The sequence below is a fragment of the Dama dama genome, chromosome 7, assembly GCF_033118175.1.
Source record: "Dama dama isolate Ldn47 chromosome 7, ASM3311817v1, whole genome shotgun sequence".
Lineage (NCBI taxonomy): Eukaryota > Metazoa > Chordata > Mammalia > Artiodactyla > Cervidae > Dama > Dama dama.
Window position 1 is genome coordinate 44,844,266 of NC_083687.1, and position 15,474 is coordinate 44,859,739.

Consider the following 15,474-nt stretch of genomic DNA (forward strand, 5'->3'; position numbering starts at 1 on the left):
TTACTTTGATGTAATTTCCCTTTGGCAAAAACTTTGTGGTGGAAAAGGGCTAGCTATCTTCTTTTGTTTAAATGTCACAGAATACCAAAATGGCCCCTAAGTGGTTCATTTCCATTTTGGCAACTGGCTTTCATGCTTCGCTTATGCTATTCATTTATTATCACAAGAGGGATTTTTATAGTGTTTTATACAATCTAGGTGCTCTCCAATCATTAATAAGTTATTCCTTCCTGAATCTTCAGGTCAATGTTAACATCTTCCGTTTTAAGAGCAGCCACCTGGATGTAGAGATTAAGTGCCTGGCCCAAGGTCAGGGGGTGAGGCACTGTCAAACCTGGGACTGTATAATTTAATAGAAAAAGAATCCAACACTATATCATTCATCAGAAGAAGGCTACACTTAACCCAGGCCACTTTAACAGTCAAAGGAGAGATGAATTAAGCGCTGAGATGGTTTGTTTCGAAGCTTGCTTAGGGGAGTACCAGTCAGGGAAGGGTCAGCTACTTTGCTGTGATAGGACTTCTAAATAAATCCAGTTCAGCGCCTTGACCGCAGACACTAAAACTGTCACTTGTGATGTCTCTCCCTATGTTTTTAATATATTCACAGTCGTGTTCTAAAAATGACCTTCTGAGGGATTGATGGAAGAGGTGATTTAGATCCAAGTTCACTAAAATTGACAATAAAAGAAGGAATTTTAGCTTTACGTAGTAGTCATTTCTTAAAAGCTATATGGGTAGCTGATATTCTATGTATTTTTTCTTACTAGTAGGGTCAACTTAAAATATATTTGGCAAGAATACTGTACTTTTTTGTAGGACTTTTCAGCAAGGGAAGGTTAAAAGCACTAAAAGGAATCCTCAGGCGTCGCCAGGCAAAATCGATAGTTGCTTCTTCTGGGTTTCAGCACCAGAGATTGCCTGTCTTCCAATTTCCCTTCTTACATTCCTCTGAGAGGCCAAAGGAAAGCTCTAGAAGTGAATTCAAACTCGGTTTCCTTGAATTTCCAGAGATCCCTATAATTAAGCAATTGTGATTTAGTGAGAGACTCTAAGAAAATGGATTCATTCTTCAGTCTCAGTAGAAAAAGCTTCTGCCTAAACTAACTTCTTTGTTCACTCTTGCCTTCTGTCCTCGCAGGTACCTATGGATTTTCTCAGCTCTTCACTGTGAGTTATTTGTGAAGCAGCATGAAGCAGTTTTTCTAGAGTAAGCAAGTATATGGCTATTTGATCCAGAGCAGGTGGAAACGGAGTCTGATGAGTGAATCACGGGGACCAGGAGGCTGGAAGAGGGTAATCGGGCAGACTCAGGTCACGTGTCCTCCCATGGCCCAGAGAGGTGGATCAGCCCCTCTGAGTCACATGTACTAAATAAGAATAGAGGAGGATGACCACCAGGAGAAAATGAAGACGCTATCAAGGGAGAATTAGATGCTGGGCAGATAAAAACAACAGATGGCACTACAGAAATCCATTTTATATATGAGGAAAATAAGGCTCAGAAAGTTTAAGAAACTCAGTTAAGGCTATGTAGGTAGTGGTTCATCCAGGCTTCAAATAGCTCTGATTAAAGGTTAAGAGTCTAAGCTTTGGCATCAGGCATATTGGCTATGTGGTCTTGGTTAAGTTACTTAGTTTCTCTGAGCCTTGTTTTTTTTTCATTTGTAAAGTGGGAATAATAATACATGTTTCATAAAATGAAATAACACATAAAGAATTTGTCAGGGCACTTTGTACACAGAAAGCTGGTGATAATAGTACTGGTTACAATGTTATTACTAGTATTAATTTTGGCCTATCTTCAGAGCCCATAACTATCACAAAATATGAGTAAAGTTTGACAAGAGTCATTAGTAAACTTAGAAATGTATAACTACCTATGTTTTAGGATTCCAAGACTTTTAAAATAAAGGTGAGAAGTTTAATTAACTCTGATTGCATGCTTTCTCCTGTTTTCTTGTGACCATCTTCTGGTGAAAATATTGCATATCTTTTTCCCGATTCCACTTTGTTACCTTTTAAAAAATAGGATCTTACTGTTCTGTTCATAAGCAGCCATAACCCCAGAGTGAAGGCACTCATCTCTTCTTGGCTTTTGTTGGGGATCCCTTTCACCTGTGAACAAGATTTCTGCACAGCTTCTAAGCTCGTTCAGGCTTCCCAGGTGGCTCAGTGGTAAAGAATCTGCTTGCCAATGTTGGAGATGTGGGTTGGATGCCTGGGTCTGGAAGATCCCTAGAGAAGGAAATGGAAACCCACTCCAGTATTCTTGCCAGGGAAATTCCATGGACAGAGGAGCCTGGCGGGCTACAGTCCATGGGCTCATGAAGAGTTGCACCTGACTTAGCGACTAAACAACAAAAAGGTTTTCAGACATTGGAAAGAGAAACTTCTGATGATTTAAAATTCAAAACCACATACCATCCATTTTGAAGTAAAACAACGGATGTCAGTCAAGACCCCTCTCTTTTCCAATCTGTAGCTCTTTTATTGCAAAATAGGAGTGATAACCTCCACCATCTGACTGTGCTGTGCTTAGTCGCTCAGTCGTCTGACTCTTTGTGACTGCAAGAACTGTGGCCAAGCTCCTCTGTCCATGGGGAGTCTCCAGGCAAGAATACTGGAGTGGGTTGCCATGCCTTCCTCCAGGGGATCTTCCCAATGCAGTGATCAAGCCTAGGCCTCCCACATTGCGGGTGGGTTCTTTATCATCTGAGCCACCAGGGAAGCCCATCAGACTACTCAAATATAAAGTGACACAGAAGCAAAGCTTATGACATGATCATGTTTATTAGTCTGATTTTTTTTCTTGAGGATATTTTAAGGACAGGGAATGCATGCCAGTCTCAGAATATATTTTAATCATTTTGAGAGTTACATAGAGTCATTAGGACACTCTTTGTTATAACATCTTGCATCCATGACAAATATTTTCACTACTTATGACAATCTGTTATTGTTGAAACTGGCTAAACTTCAATTTAATGCCAGTTTGTGAGCCAGACATCCTGGAATGTGAAGTCAAGTGCGCCTTAGGAAGCATCACTACGAACAAAGCTAGTGGAGGTGATGGAATTCCAGTTGAGCTATTTCAAATCCTAAAAGATAATGCAGTGAAAGTGCTGCACTCAATATGCCAGCAAATTTGGAAAACTCAGCAGTGGCCACAGGACTGGAAAAGGTCAGTTTTCATTCCAATCCCTAAGAAAGGCAATGCCAAAGAATGCTCAAACTACCGCACAATTGCACTCATCTCACACACTAGTAGAGTAATGCCCCAAATTCTCCAAGCCAGGCTTTAGCAATATGTGAACTGTGAACTTCCAGATGTTCAAACTGGTTTTAGAAAAGGCAGAGGAACCAGAGATCAAATTGCCAACATCTGCTGGATCATTGAAAAAGCAAGAGAGTTCCAGAAAAACATCTATTTCTGCCTTATTGACTATGCCAAAGCCTTTGACTGTGTGGATCACCACAAACTGGAAAATTCCTAAAGAGATGGGGATCCCAGACCACCTGACTTACCTCTTGAGAAATCTGTATGCAGGTCAGGAAACAACAGTTAGAACTGGACATGGAACAACAGACTGGTTCCAAATAGGAAAAGGAGTATGTCAAGGCTGTATATTGTCACCCTGCTTATTTAACTTATATGCAGAGTACATCATGAGAAATGCTGGGCTGGAGGAAGCACAAGCTAGAATCAAGATTGCTGGGAGAAATATCAATAACTTCAGATATGCAGATGACACCATCCTTATGGCAGAAGGTGAAGAAGAACTAAAGAGCCTCTTGATGAAAATGAAAGAGGAGAGTGAAAAAAGTTGGCTTAAAGCTCAACATTCAGAAAACTAAGATCATGGCATCCGATCCCATCACTTCATGGCAGATAGAGGGGAAACAGTGGAAACAGTGGCTGACTTTATTTTTGGGGGCTCCAAAATCACTGCATTTGGTGACTGCAGCCATGAAATGAAAAGATGCTTACTCCTTGGAAGGAAAGTTATGACCAACCTAGATAGCATATTAAAAAGCAGAGACGTTACTTTGCCAACAAAGGTCCATCTAGTCAAGGCTATGGTTTTTCCAGTAGTCATGTATGGATGTGAGAGTTGGACTATAAAGAAAGCTGAGCACCGAAGAATTGATGCTTTTGAACTGTGGTGTTGGAGAAGACTCTTGAGAGTCCCTTGGACTACAAGGAGATCCAGCCAGTCCATCCTAAAGGAAGTCAGTCCTGAGTGTTCATTGGAAGGACTGATGTTGAAACTGAAACTCCAACACTTTGGCCACCTGTTTCGAAGAGCTGACTCATTGGAAAAGACCCTGATGCTGGGAAAGATTGAAGGCAGGAAGAGAAGGGACGACAGAGGATGAGATGGCTGGATGGCATCACCGACTCGATGACATGAGTTTGGGTAACCTCTGGGAGTTGGTGATGGACAGGGAGGCCTGGTGTGCTGCCATCCATGGGGTCGCAAAGAGTCAGACACAACTGAGTGACTGAAGTAAACTGAACTGTGCGTCACAGTTAGTGATTGATCATACCTGGCTTTCTTGGACCTGAGCGCTCAGCTCTGTCCCCAGCCAGCCCTGTTGCTTCTGGCCTTATATCTTTGATGCAGCCTGCAACTGTGACAGGGAGGAAAAGGTGCTTAAGGACCATCTACACCACCTCGCTAGGTGAGCCAAACTGCCAGTGAAAGTGCTAGTGGCTCTCAGCCCACCCCTAAAGCTGTGGGGCAGGGGTGACCCAAAGACACAGACTTGTCTGTCTCAGCTTGGAGAGTATGCTTCAAGAGGTCTGGGAGCTCCTGGAAGGAAGAGACGCAAAGATGATACAAGGGGTTAAAAAAAAAAAAGTTATTAGCTCATTTAACTTGGAGAAAGGAAGCCTGAGAACAGTTCTGATTTGTGATGTTAAATATCAACTTTAACCCAGAAATATTTATCAAGAGCCCACCGCACAACTGGGCTGGTGCTACCCACGAGGAATCCTTGCCTGAAACAATGTCCTGCTTGTTCTGTCTCCTCTGAGGATGGAACAAAGGAAATAGATCTGCGTAGAAGACTTTCAAAGTAGCTGTAATGGAGACTTTTTGACATCACATAATGCCCCGTCCATTAAATCCAGGCTGGCTTGCCAGGGGGATGGCGAAGCCCGGAGCATGCCTGGGGCTGGCTTGTACAAATCAGTTCTGGCTGGTTTGAGATGTGAAGTTTACAGCAATTAATTGTCCAAGTAACACTGGGGTTGAGATAGGATGATGTTGTTTTTCTCTCTGTGTTATTTTGAAACTTCATTTTTATAAATACTACCGAGAAACCTCTCAGAAATATTAAAAACAGGTTACTTGGAGAAAAGAGAAGTGAGTAGCTAAACTTTACATGAAGGATGTTACAATGGAAAACACCCAGTGGTTTAAATAAACATTTTCAAGTGTTATGAAAAAGGTATTCAAATGTTAAAGGAAAGAGCAATCTGAGGACAATATTGAGACTATGACCAATGACAAAATATTTGCTGTCTAATTGTTCATTGCAATTGGTTAAAAAAGCATTAAAACCCCAATAGATAACTGGATTAAAAATTCATTAAAATGGTTTATATTTGGCCAAGAAATGAATGAAAAAAAAAATTTTGACCTGATTCCTTATAAAGCAAAATCCAATATAAATAATGTACTGTAAGTCAACTATAAAATGTACAATGTACTGTAAAAAATCAACTATTTTTTCAATAGTAATTTCCATTGCTGATGAGAAATTAAGTAGCCCATTTGGACATCAAGGTGACTCTTATAGGCAAGAGCTCCTTTCAAAACATTTTTAGTAGTTCTATTTCCATTTTTGGAAGTCTCTCCTTAAAAACATCTAAATCCAAAAATAGCTTTGCTCAAAGCTCTTGCATTATCCACAGTCACAAACAAAAGAAGTTCAACATTACCCATAACCACAAGAAACTGGACATAACCCAAATGTCCAATGGTAGGTGAATGCTTCGTAAATTGGGATATAGCAACTCATAATACTGGACAGCAATGAAAAAGAAATTTTAAGTAGAGTTTTAATATGGAAAAGATCATGCTCAATGTTAAATGGAAAAAGTAGGATATACCTTGTTCGGCTGCTTAATAACTATGTGGTGAGTAACAGACTCAGTTTCTCATCCATAAAACAGTAAGTAACAACAGTTATCTTCTTTACCAGGTTTTTGACCATTAAGTGGAATTAAGTACATAAAGTGCTTAGCCAAGTGACTAGCAAATAGTAAATGCTCCTTAAATTATAGTTTCTATTTCTTGAACTTGAGCTATAACCTTGGATTTAAAGAATCATTATCACAAGATTTTAAGCCAAAATCTAAACTTAGAGTGAAACCTGGAAAGAAATAGGTCAAAAGCGAGGGTCATCTCTGTAAGTATTCAATTATGGGTCTAATTTGATTCAATTATTTTCTCTCCTTTTTACTTTTTTTGTATTTTGGAGTTTCTCCCCTTGGATATCGCTACTACTTTTATAATGGATGAAAAGGCCAGTTTTTAAACTAATAATTTAGTTTAATGGAATATTACTCATTCATAAAAAAGAATATAACATTGCCATTTGCAGAACACGGATGGACCTAGAGAATATTATACTCGGTGAAGTAAATCAGACAAAGACAAATATTATACACTACCACTTGTATGTGGGATCGAAAAATAATACAAACGAATCCATATACAAACAGAAACAGACTCACAGACATAGAAAACAAACTTCTGGTTACCAGAGGGGAAAGGGGAGGGGGTGGGATAAATTGGGAGTATAGGATTCCAGACACAAACTACCATATATAAAATAGATCAGCAGCAAGGATTTACTATGTAGCACAGGGAACTATATTCAACATCTTATTATAACATATAATGAAAAATATATATGTATATACCACATATAACTGAATCCCTTTTGCTGTACATCTAAAACTAATGCAATATTGTAAATCAACTACACTTCAATTAAATAAATAATTCAGTTTGTAATCCTTTCCAGAAAGAAATACAGTAAGTCACTTTTAGTGACTCTCCAAATTTTATTTGGAGAGAATGTACAGACATTAAATTTGGCTTTCCTGGACCCAAAGTGCATGAATGGCCAGTGAGAACGTCAGGTTGCCGTTGCCTCCCACCCAGCCCCAGCTCCTCAGTCTCCCCATGTTGTTGTTGTTGAGACCGTGCTAGGCCACATCGGAACCAAACCGGGTGCTTATAAAACTGTTTACCCGGCCCCTCTTCTTATGTTTTATTTCTTGCATTCTTTTCTCCAGCAATCAGAGAACTGCAAAGACAGATTTTCCATAAAGAGCCAAGTTTTTATACAACCAAAAGCCTGATTCATCTTGCTTGACTTAATGAATACCCGAATGGAGTTTTATTTTTAAATTCTCAAAAAACCCTGTTCTCTCTCCTTGAGTCAGCACTTAGTGGCTTTAAAAAAAAAGTTTTTTCTATTTCTCAGGTTAAAAGTTAATCAAAGAAAGGAAAAGAACCTACCAGCAGTTTTTCCCCTAGGGACATGGAAGTCTGTAATTTGGATGGCTAAGTGTGTGTGTTCATTCTTTTGTACATACACAAACATGTGTGACACACGGGTCCCTGGGGAGGGAAGGGAATGGAGGCTGGTTGTTGCAGAAGGAGTGATGACCCCTGAATGCTAATGCTCTGGTATTCATTTCAGGGACAACTGTGAATAGGGCTCGGGATAAATATCCTCAGATAACCTCCGGTGAATTTATACACATCTCATAACCGTTCAGAACCTCCCCCACCCGTGTGCTTCCTTCCTCTCCCGCTCTTTTAAAAGCTGTTTGATTAACAGCCATATCACACCATCCCCACCTTCTGCTGCCGGCTCCCTCCCACCCCCATCCCTGGGCCCCGAAAGAAAGAGTCTCTTCAGGAGACGTGCAGCTGCGTGGCTCCGAGGCGGGAAGGTGCACGTCTGGCCTGAATGAGATGGATCAAGGCCCCCTGCACCCCCACCCCCAGCTCCTCAGGGCTGCTTTGTGAGGCTGGCTCTGCACTGGGGCTTTCCCAAAGAGAGGATCAAGGCACAGCCAGGCCCTCACACACCCCTGGACTGAACATAAATGCTGTCTTATCTTGGCTGGTGTGTCCTTGGTCTGCTTGTGAGCCGTAGAAGAAAGCGAAGAGGAAAGAATGCTTGAGTCTCTGCTGTGAACGTGGGTAATGGGTCATGCTGAGATGTTAAAAATAAACGAATGTGCTCGGGCTCCCGGCACAGGATGTCAGGCAGGAGTCTTGAGCTTTGTTTGCTGGGGAAGCTGAAAGGAAAAGGCTTTGCCTTAGAGCAGGATTTCTCAGCCTTGGCGCCACTGACTTTTTGGACCAGATGATTCTTTGCAGTGGGAGAGTTTCCCAGGCACTGTGGGATGTTTAGCAGCATCCTTGGCCTCTACCCATCCCAGGAGTTGTCACAACCAAAAATGTCTGCAGACGTTGCCAGCACCATCCCCTGGGAGCCACCAGGTTACCAGATAAAATATAGAATGCCCAGTGAAATGTGAATTTCAGATAAATACTGCAGTATTTGCAACTGACTTATACTGACAAATTATTTGTTGTTTATCTGGAGTTCACATTTGACGGGGTACCCTATATGTTTATTCACTAAATCTGGCAACCCTACCTGGGGAAAAAAAAATCACTCCCAGTTGAAAACCACTGCCTTGAAGATACCAGCAACCAGAGGCATAATCTTGAGGCTTGGAGTTTTCATCAGGGAACTGATTACTTGCTCAATATGATGCCTGAGAAGGGAATAGAAATTAATTACCATGACACTCTGTTTACTATCCTAGGGGGTAGGGGAGAATTCCACTCTTTCTTTTCAAGAAGTAACATTAAAGACATCCCTACTTTCTTTACAGAATAGCCATACCATTTCTTGGGTAGTCTGTCCATCTACCCAAGGCATCGAGATTCCCTCCAACTGGAACCGAGTAGAAGAAACTGGGGAAAGACTGTCATTTATTTTAAAATTAACCTAACGAATCTGAATTTCAGACTTAACTTGAAAGGGCAAAAATATTTGATTAATTCCTTTGAACTTGAATTTAAAAATTTTAGACTTCAACTTCTTTGAGATTTTAACCTTCAGACTTCAGATCCATGGTGGACATTATGATAGGAGGAATGTGTTATTGGCATGTTTTTAATCATTATGATACCATTTGAGCTCATGATGGAGCCTCCAATAGATGACACTGAATGACCTGACTGATGACTTAGGATGGGAAATAGAGTAGGGAAAGGAGTTTTTAGCTTCCCAGAATCTTGGAGTTAATTGGAGAGGGGAACAGGAAATGAATCTAGGTTTTATGAGATTCTAGATTCAAACTCTAGGTTTTTTGATACTTATATAATATGTGACTCTTTTAAGAAAAAGAACAAAATTGTGAATATGAAATTATACGTGAAAGTATATACCTATTTAGAATGAGAAAAGAAATAATAACAAATTGCAATTATAAAAACCTTACAGGTACTTCAAATATCACAAATCCAGAAACCAACATTAACATTATTTTTAATCAATTACTTGATCCTATATATATACATTTTTTTTTTTTTTTGCTGCCTACTCTTTGTTGTCTCCCCACAACAATGTTTTCTAATATTTTGTGTAGCAAGAACAGAAAGGTAATCCAGTCTTTCTTCTGGCGTGGTTAATTAAATCTTCCTCAGTTGCACATTTTCCCTCAGCAGTGAAGCATCACTTGGAGATGTAGAGCTTGACCTTGAATCATCTCTAAAAAGGAGAGAGCTTTCTGCAGGAACTCGGTTTCCCAAAGAAAAAGGCAAAGGGATGACTTCTAGAGTCACCGATCTGATGAGTGACTGCTCCTCCCCTGAGGATGAATGGGTGATGGGAGAAGACCGTTTATGGAAAAATCCCTCCTCTTAGAACCAGAAAAAATGGCAGTGTAATGAGCATTGTCCCCTACCTCCCTCAGCTTTTTGTTCCTATAACCCGGAGAGCTTAACCATTCAGTCTGTGATCACAAAGAGTGGGGTTGGCCCCCTCCAGGGAGATGACTCAACTGATCGGGGAAGACCTGCTCCCACGTTCCTTCCAAACCAATCCCTCCTCTTCTATAGCTCCTCTGAGCAATACTGGCGAGTAGCCTTGATTTTTGTCCTCAGAAAAGTTCCCAAGTGGCTCAGAAGCCCAGAGTTGAACTGATCTCGAAGCTAACGAGATCTAAGCTCCAGGGTCCATCAGCTGTGCAGGTCTCTCTGGGGTCTCGCATATTCTGTGGCGCCTGCAGTGGGATCTTTATTTGCCTTCTCAAAAACTAACAAAAATCTGGGCTTCGCCTTACCCAAGGCATCTTTTTGCTTTGGGGAAATTGGAAGATGTTACAGAATTAACAGAAAGACAAAGATGATACTCTGCTTCTGACATACCAAGTAGGATTATGCTTCGAGATGTCAGCCTGGGAAGCAGGCTAGGGTCTTAATGGGTGACTTTCTCAGTGCCTTCATCCACCGCCCTCTCTGCTCATCCTGTCTTCTTCCTGCTGAATTCCTAGTGCTTCCCTAGGTCCTGAGGTGCCGCTGGCACTCAGAGCGCAATTGTGCGTCAAAGGATGCTCTCAAGGGAAGGAAAAGACCACCCAGAGGACGGGAGGAAATATTTTCAAATCATGTATCTGATAAGGGATGGACATCAGAATAATGTCTATAAATAACATTCACAACAGAAAAGTAAAAGAAAAAAGCTTGCAAATAACTCAGTTAAAAAATGGGCAAAGAGAACCCGCGGGGGGCCCCCGCTCCGCACACCCACTCGCCGGCCGAGGGGTGTGTGGGGGCGGGGGGGGGGGGGGGAGAAAAAAAAAATGGGCAAAGAGGGAATTCCTTGGTGGTCCAGGACTTTCCAATACAGGGAGTTCGGGTTCAGCTCCTAGTCAGGAGCTGAGATCCCACCTGCCTTGGAACCAAAAAACCAAAATGTAAAACAGAAGCAGTGTTGTAACAAAGTCAATAAGGATTTAAAAAAAAAAAATCCACACCAAAAAATCTCTAAAAAAAAATAGGCAAAGGACTCAAAAAGACCCTAAAGAAGATACAGAAATAGCCAATGAGCAAAGAAAAGATGCTCAACATTACTAGCCATTAGGAAAACACAAACCAAAACTACAGTGAAACCTTACACCCATTATGGTGACTATTATCAAAAAGCAAAATAACAAATCTTACTGTGGTGTGGCGATATTAGAGCATTTATACAGTGCTAATGGGAATGTGAAATGGTGCCACCACTGTGGAAAACAAGTTTGCAGGTCTTCAAAGAGTTAAACACAGAATAATCACAGGACCCAGCAATTCCACTTCTGGGTAGATACCAAAACAAATGGAAAGAAGGGACTCAAATAGATATTATTATGCCAAGGTTCATTGGAGCATCATTCACAATATCTGAAAGATCGAAGCAAGTCAAGTATTCATCCACAGAGGGATGGATAAATAGCATGGTGGTGTAAACATACCACGGAATATTATTCATCCATAATTAGGAAATTCTGGCACATGCTACAGTTTGGATGAACCTTAAATATGTTAAGTGAAACAAACCAACCAGAAACACAAAGGACAAATACTGCCTGAATCCACTGATAGGAGTTATCCAGGACAGAGAAATTCATAGAGACAGAAAGTCAAATAGAGGTAATCAGGAGCTGAGGAAGGGGGCAATGGGAACTTGTTCCATGGATGTGGAGTTTCTATCTGGTGATGATAAAGTTCTGGAGATGGACAGCAGTGATGATCTGACAGCAATGTGAATGTACTTAATGCCACAGAACTACACACTTAAAATGGTTAGTGGTAAATTTTATGTTATGTATGCGTGCGTGTGTGCTAAGTCATTTCGTCATGTCCAACTCTTTGCGACCCCATGGACTATAGCCCGTCAGGCTTCTCTGGCCGGGGGATTCTCCAGGCAAGAATACTGGAGTGGATTGCCATGCCCTCCTCCAGGGGCTCTTCCCGGCCCAGGAATCAAACCGGCATCTCTTATGTCTCCCGAATTAGCAAGCAAGTTATTTACCCCTGAGCCACCTGGGAAGCCCATGTTATGTACATTATACCACAATTTAAAAATGAAAAATAAAAAAGATTCAGGAAGCCACCTGGAGACAAAAATCCAATCCTGTTGATTCTATTTACGCCTCTCTCAAGTAGATGTGCTTTTTCCTTCCTTAAGGCTGCTGGGAAAGCCCAGCTCCCCATTGCGTTTACCTAGATTATTGTAGTAGCCTCCTCGTCTGTCGCCAGATGTTCATTCTTACTCCTTAATCTGTTCTCCACGGAGCAGCCACTTTTGTTTGCTGTTCAGTTGCTAAGTTGTGTCCGACTCTTTTGCAGCCCCATGGACTATAGCCTGCCAGGCACCACTGTCCTTGGGATTTCTCAGGCAAGAATAGTGAAGCGCGTTGCCAGAGGGGCCTTCGAAAGTACACACCCAACTGGGTCAGCCCCCTGCTTACTAAGCCAGCACACGGGGGAAGGTTGGAGGATTTCAAGCAAAGGGGTACCATAACTACATTTATACTGTTAAAAAACACTGGCTTCTGCTGGGTGGAAGCTGGATTTGTAAGAATTCAAGAGAAGAGGTTCTCAAACTTCAGGGCCATCAGCTGGAGGGCTTGTTAATACCCAGGTAACTGGGTCCCAGGGTTCTGATTCAGTAGGTCTGCTGTGGGGCATCCTGGGCTAGTGTGAGGAATCTGCATCTCTAGTCAGCTCTCAGGTGATGCTCTGATCAAGTTACTTCTGGTTGATTCCAAACCAAGGAACATAATTTGGGAGCCCCTGGCCTGGAGGGAACAAAACAGGGAGAACAAAGCTCCCTGTGGCCTGGCCCTTCTCTCCCTCAAAGAGACTACTTATGGAAATTCTTCTATTTTCTTAGATGCCTCTTGTTCAGCACTTCATTCTCACAGTCCCATCTGCCTGGAACACTCTTTCTTTTCTCCTCTTTCCTTTCTCTCTGTACTCCCACTTTCTGCCTGGTTAACCATCATCTATCTTTCAACAATCTGCTTATACAATGTGCGTGCCTTTTTTTTTTAAAAAAAAGCAACTTTGAAATATAATTCACATATCATCCAGTTCACCCACTTAACACACACAGCTCATCAGTTTTTAGTATAGTCACAGATATGTGCAACGATTACCATAGTCAATTTCATTTATTTAATTATTTTTTAACAGTAGAAGCATCCATTTTACTGCATGACAATTACAAAATACAAAATAAAAGAATAAAAAACAAAAATTATTATCATAAAAGTCAGAATAATGACACTTCTGAGAAAGTATGAGAATGTGATCATAATGGACTCGATGGAGTCCCTAAGGTAAGATAACATTTCTTTTTTACTGAACTATAGTTGATTTACAATATTGTGTTAGTTTCAGCTATATAGTACAGTGATTCAGTTATATATATACCTGAAATACATACAACCTATAAGAAAATATTATAACCTATTACTTATAGGTTATAACCTATAAGGAAAAAAGATCTTCCCTGATAGCTCAGTTGGTAAAGAGTCTGCCTGCAATGCAGGAGATCCCCTGGAGAAGGGAAAGGCTACCCATTCCAGTATTCTGGCCTGGAGAATTCCATGGACTAAAGTCCATGGGGTCACAAAGAGTCGGACACGACTGAGCGCCTTTCTCTTTCACTATAAGGGAAAAGAATCTGAAAAAAAAAAACATATTTATAAATATATATATATAATAAAAATAAATATAAATATATTTTTTTCTTTTTCAGGTTCTTTTCCCTTATAGATTATAACAAAATATTGAGTATAGTTCCCTGTGCTATAGAGTAGGTCCTTGCTTGTTATCTATTTTTATATATAGCAGTGTGTATATGTGAATCCCAAACTCCTAATTTATCCCTCCCTCCTTCCTCTTTGGCAATCATAAGCATGTTTTCTATGTCTGTGAGTCAGTTTTAGACTAAATAGAAATCTTGTACTCTTTAGCTATCACCTTCCTATCTCCCCTTCTTGCCTTCTAACCCCCAGTAGGTCCAGGGTGGGGGGTCTGATAATTTGCATCTCCCCTGGGTGATTCTGTTACACAGCAAGTTGAGATTCTCCATTTAAAATAGTCTGTGAAGGCAAGAACCACACCTGTTTCCCCATTATTGTGTCCCTGCACTGAGAAGGGCAGGGCGATGGTACCGTGCATGGATTAACAATCAATGAATTTTGTTGAATAAAGAAGTGATGCAATTTGACCAAGGTCACATAACCAGGAGATGAAAGCTTAGAACCGCTGCGTTTTTGCCTTGGTTGTCTGGTTTATCTTGTGAGCTTGGTAAGATTATCCCAGTCCATTCAACAAGCATCTGTTGAGGAATTACTATCTACTCAGCACTTTTCAAAATTTGGCCACATGTTCTAGCTTTGGTAATAATCTGTGAGGCATCAATGGATAGCTCTTAAAGATAATTAGAAGCACTTGGAGTCCAAAAATAATTGGGGAAAACTGGACTTTGTTAAACACCAGGGGGAGCTTTGTTAGGAAAGTACTAAATAGCAGACCACATTGAAGGGCAAATCACCCCAGCATAAGGCACTTATTATTTTTAAGAATAAATTTGTTCAAAGTTGCCTGTACTGAATTTTTTAATAGACAACCTTTTCCCCCACTAGACTTTATTATCAGGATATTTTCATTTCCTAGGCATAATAAAATCACTTAAGATTGAAACAAGTTTTTAAAGAACACATTTATGGAAAAACAATTTTATAATTTCCTGAAGTAATAAAATTCAGTTAATCACAAAACAAATGCATGGTAGCTAAGGTTACTTCTGTTTTGCACAATAGTTTCAAGTTCGAAAAGGGAAAAAGTGAAAGATGAAACAAACACATTGTTTTTTCAGAATTCTGAGTGTTTGTGTGGAGTTCAAGAATTTCTATGTCAAGAATTATTAGGACGGTGATGCTTTTCTGATAAATCCTTGAGAATATTGGAAGTCTAATCTAAAAACTAGTAGGCACAGTAGAAGGAAACCACTCCTGTGAGTTTTATTAGCTTACTTTAGGGAAGGCAAAGGTTATCATTCCAGAGGAAATTGAGTTACATGGAAGGGAGAACACACTGTTCATGGCCAAGCTCATCATCCACTCGTAGAGCCTCATTACTAAGGAAATTCCTTAATCGTCCAACTTTAATTTGACAACACTGATTTAGTAGAAGTTCACACTCTTCTGCTTTATTGGAAGTAGATCTAATTCCGGGAAAGTGCCAGTACTTTGCAGATATCCAACAAGCAGCAAATGAATATGTGGAATCAGTTTTCTCTTGAACTTCCCAAGACCTGTGAAAGTGAAAGTGAAGTCCCTCAATCGTGTCCGACTTTTTGCGACCCCAT